The 4977-nt window shown below is 45.2% G+C and overlaps 1 pseudogene; it reads left to right on the top strand.

The window, feature by feature from the left end:
* Nucleotides 1-4628: 4628 nt before the first annotated feature.
* Nucleotides 4629-4727, top strand: LOC132646656 (U6 spliceosomal RNA; annotated as a pseudogene).
* The last annotated feature ends 250 nt before the right edge of the window (nt 4728-4977 follow it).

Genomic DNA, 4977 nt, shown 5'->3' with positions numbered 1-4977 from the left:
TTGCCACTCCTTTCTTTCTGGTATTGTGATTAACATTCCACCTGTACCTCAGGCCTTGCTGGTCTGGTCAGTTCTGCTGAATTCACAGCCCCAGGTACTGTGGGTAATTATCCTTTGATTACATCAGGAGCAGTCAGAAGTCAAGATACACTTTTGTTTTGATGGAGGCGACTGGGCCTTGGCATGCTCAGCTTTCCTTCCACTATTGAGCTATACCCCTAGCCCCTAGCTGCAGCCAGTTCCTGACCTAGTAAAATTTACATCCCTTGGTGGAAAACGCTCAGTTTATGATGATGTAAAGCACTGGGTCTGCCACTACGAGTTTTCCAGGGGAGAAAGGGGTGAGGTAGCCTTGCTTTCTACCCACACCATTTTCCTGGCATTGCAGGATATGCCAAGTCCGCAACCTGGCACCTGACCTACATGACTAACGTGCCTGCCCTGGGGAGTCGCAGTCTGGATTCAGGGTCCAGTCTCCTCTGCTTTACAGACCTTGGACAAGTGTTTACCTCTCTGAGCTTCCAGATTTTTATCTGTGAAACAGACTAAAAGGTTGCTACCTTTGAAAGAAAGGCTTTTCAAAGGCAGATTGAAGTGGCTATGTGTGAAGCCTGCTGCATGCTCTCCAGGGCACACACTAAGTGCCAAGCACTCTTTTTCTCATGCCCCTGGCCCCTATAGCTTTAACAGCTGGGGCAGGGACAGAGGAAATGGAAAGCTTGGGTGGAAGGGGAAGAAGGCGCCTGCGGATGTCTTTTACAATGTGAAGTGAAGTCAGAGGCACAGGCACAAAGATCAAAGCCTCCAAGTGTGCAAAGAAGGTGCATCCCCTTCTGGGGAACCAAGGCCCGCCTCCAAAGCCTCCAGGTCTGCACTAAGCACCCAAAGACGTGGCCGCTTCTCCCTTTCCCCGAAGGCCACCTCAACCCAGGGTGTGGGCTGATGGCAGGAAACACACTTCCCTAAAGACAACTGGAGTTAAATATGTTGTTAAAAGGTGTGTGCTCAACAAGTATTTGATGAATAAATAAAGATCTGAATGAAGGAGTTAAGTACGCCCGTGAATAACTGGGATGGAAAAAGCATGAGGACTAGATAGTCACTGGATTCCTGCTCATTCTGAGAGACAGGGTAGGTATATGTGTGGTACAGTCCGACTTGGCTCGGCTGCTGGCCAGCTCTGTGGAAGGACAGCAACCGTACACAATATGTAAAAGACTGGGGTGGCTATGGCCCAGTAAAACTGTATTTTTTTTCAATGTTTGAATGGTTCTCAGATATGTGACTTGAGTTTTTCTAACCACTTAAAAGTCTAAGAACCACTGCTGGGCAGTGGTAGCCTACGCCTTTAATCCCAGCACTTGGGAGGCAGAGTTAAGGCAGATCTCTGAGTTAGAGTTTGAGGTGAGCAAGGTCCAGGACAGTCAGAACTACGTAGAGAAACACTGTCTCAAAACAAACAAACAAACAAACAAAAACAACAAATATACATACATATATATGTGTTGTATATATATAACATATATATACAACACATATATAACATATTTATAACATATATGTTTTTGGTTTTTTTTTAATATAAGAATCAACTAGATCAGAGGTGGGGGTTGTTACACTTGTAATCTCAGCACCTCAGAGGTTGAAGCAGGAGGATTGCTGTAAATTCCAGACCAGCTTGGCCTGTAATATGAGACCCTGTCTCTAGCAAACAAACAAACAAAAAAAAAAGTAAAATCCCCTCTTAGCTCAGAACCTTTATGAGAATAGGTGGTAGTCAGGTTTGACCCCCCAAGGCAAGGCAAATTCTACTTAGGAAATGACGGGGACACATTCACAAGGAAATCTCTTTGAGTGCCATCCGCTAGGCACTGCTGATAACACAGCCGGGAAGAAAACCCCACAGTCCCTGCCCTCAGGAAGCTAAACAGGAGTTCTAAACAGGAGAGCTGATCCCAGACAAGATGGCCAAACACTGGCTGCTTGGGAAGAGAAAACTGACAGGCTGGGAAGCCAGGTCAGAGGCAACAGTTCCAGCTCTCTCCCTGTGGCCACCAAACACATCTAACCACTAGACCCCCAATGGGGTGCCATCTCCACTCACAGTTGGTAACAGCTGAAGCCAGGGCACAAACCTAGGTTCTGCCCCCAAGCCTGGGTGGCTGGAAAGAAGGCTAAGAGTTGGAGTCTCCGAGACTGAATCTTCACTCTGCTCAACTCCTCATGGGAAATAGCAACAATCATCAGGACTGTGGGGAATGACAGGCTCTCACTTAGCAGCCCTGGTTGGCCTAGAACACACAGAGGAGACCAAACTGGCCTCAAACTCTGCTTCCCAGTTAAAGGCACGAGGCACCACTCCAGGATCTTCTTCCTTCTCTCCCTCCTCCCCCTCGTCTTCCTCCTCTTCTGACAGGGTCTATGCTGCTCAAGCCACCATTCGATTCATAGGAATCCTCCTGCCTCAGCCTCCCAAATGCTGAGATTATAGTCTCGTGCTGTGACACTCAGGTTTGGTGGATGATGGGAAATAATTCTTCTTGCCTGCCCTTGGCTTGCAGTACCTCATCATTAACAAAAGTGGCAGGTTGGGGAGGTTTCTGGATTTGCCTCTCCAGTGCTCACCTTCCACGTTCAGTTCAATGACTATGACAACTAATCTGAATTACATAACATGAGCTTTGCAAATTTAGCTCAGAAGTCTGCTGGGGGGTACTGATACTGCATTAACTCAAATTAGACAAAGCAGGCAGCACAGGCCACTGCCCTGCTAACTACAGCTCTGCCCTTACTTACCCTCAGCCTTCACCTTGAGATGAGATTTCCACTTGAAAAGGAGAAGCAGAGCAAAGCATCCTAGATTCTGCTGTCACTGTATTCCTGCTGACGCTCTACGTGCTATGGTGTCGGGGTGGCTGGAGAGAGAGCTCAGTGCTTAAGAGCATTGTTCTTGGAGAGGACACACATCGGGCACTTGCAACCCCAGCCCCAGGGATGCACGCTTTTGACTGAATGCTCATAGCATACATCCACACTTACACACACGTACAATAAAAATAATTTTAAAAAGACAATACAAATAATTTTAGCTTAAATTGTAAAAGCCAGAACCTAGGGGTTGGAAGTATACTCAGTGGTAAACCCGTTGCCTAGTACCTACAGGGCCCTGGCTTCTATCCCTAGCCCTGCAAACAAACAAACAAGAATTAAAAAAAACAAATGCTGATGTTCCGTTGTATATTAATAATCAGAATTGTAAGCTCCTAGTCACACAGAGAGAAAAAAAATCAAGAGGGGCAGATTTACAGAAGCCTCCTGAGAACACAGCATTTAAATGCCGCCAAAGTGAGTACACGAAATTAATAGAACTCTAGTGGAGAAAACAAATAATGTGAATGTAAATAGAGCTTTTGTTTTTGTGGTTAGTGGTGGGGATCAAACGCAGGCCCGTGCACACTTGACAAGCATTCTATCACGGAGCTAGACCCAGCCCTGCCTGGGTGTCCACAGGACGTGTAAATGAGTGCTGCTTGACCACATGCTCAAGATAGCGCTTACTAATGAGTAGGAGTACAGAAACAGAAACATTCATTAGATTAAAGATACAATTTGTATTTGACCAGCAACAGAAGGTGAACGTCACAGTGATCGAAGAAAAAAAAAAAAAAACACAAAAAAAATACGAATTTTTTTGTTTTGATTTGTTTTATTTTGTTTTTCAAGACAGGGTTTCTTTGTGTAGTCACAGGAGCTCTTTAGACCAGGCTGGTTTCAAACTCACAGAGATCCCTCCTTCTCTGGGAGTCTGTCCCACATGCTGAGGTTAAATGAGTGCACCACCTTAGCCATACTGAAATATGAAATAATAATAGCAGCAGGAGCTGGGCACGATGGCACATGCCTGCTGTCCCGGTGAGGTAGAGGCAGGCAGATATCTGTGAGTTCGAGGCCAGCCTTATCTACAAAGGGAGTCCAAGATGGCCAAGGCTACACAGAAAAACTGTCTCAAAAAAAATAAAATAAAATAAAATAAAATAAAATAATAATAGCTGAAAGAGTTCCTGCTGGAAGATGACTGAGTGTCTACATATATGGTAACCTAAGATGCTAGCAAAAGCTAAGTTCAAACCCCAGCAGAACTCTCCAGGGAATCATGGCTTTCTCCATAAAGTAACACCTGCCAGATTCCAAAAGAGAAACAGATGGTTCACTCAGGTCTGTAGTAAGCAAAGAACTAACAAAGAGAGGAATTATAAAAGTCCTTTGCGAGGGCGAGCTCATGACTGTTCTTCTAGTACTCTGGAGAGTGAGGCAGGAGGATGGTTGCAAGTTCAAGTCCAGCCTAGTCTATAAAGCAAATTCTGGCTAGCCAGGTCTACACAGTGAGACTCTAGCTCAAGAAAGTTAACAAGGGCTGGAGAGATGGCTCAGAGGTTAAGAGCACTGGCTATTTTTCAAAGGTCCTGAGTTCAATTCCCAGCAACCACAAAGGTCCTGAGTTCAATTCTCAGCAACCACAGGGTGGCTCATCACCATCTATAATGATTTGGTACCCTCTTCTGGTGTGTAGGCACACATGCAAGCAGAATACTGTATAAATAATAAAATATTTTTTAAAATAATTAACAGTGCTCGCTTCAGCAGCACATATACTAAAATTGGAGCTAAGATTAGCATGGCCCCTGCGCAAGGATGACACGCAAATTCGTGAAGCGTTTCATATTTTTTTGGACACAGGAGAAAACAAGTAACAGGACAGGAGCCTACTGCAGAGGGCCCCTGAGAGACTCTACCCAGCAGTGTATCATAGCAGATACTAAGACTCATAACCAAACCTTCAGCAGAGTGCAGGGAATCATATGAAAGAAGGGGAGTTTGTATGCTGTGGAAAGGATAGGATCTCCACAAGGACCAAATATATCTGGGCACAGGGTCTTTTCTGAGACTGACACTCAACCAAGGACCATGTATGGATAT

The sequence above is a fragment of the Meriones unguiculatus genome, chromosome 11 (assembly GCF_030254825.1).
Source record: "Meriones unguiculatus strain TT.TT164.6M chromosome 11, Bangor_MerUng_6.1, whole genome shotgun sequence".
NCBI classification, from domain to species: domain Eukaryota; kingdom Metazoa; phylum Chordata; class Mammalia; order Rodentia; family Muridae; genus Meriones; species Meriones unguiculatus.
Note: the sequence above shows the minus strand (reverse complement) of the source record. Positions and strands in the feature narration are given on the sequence as shown.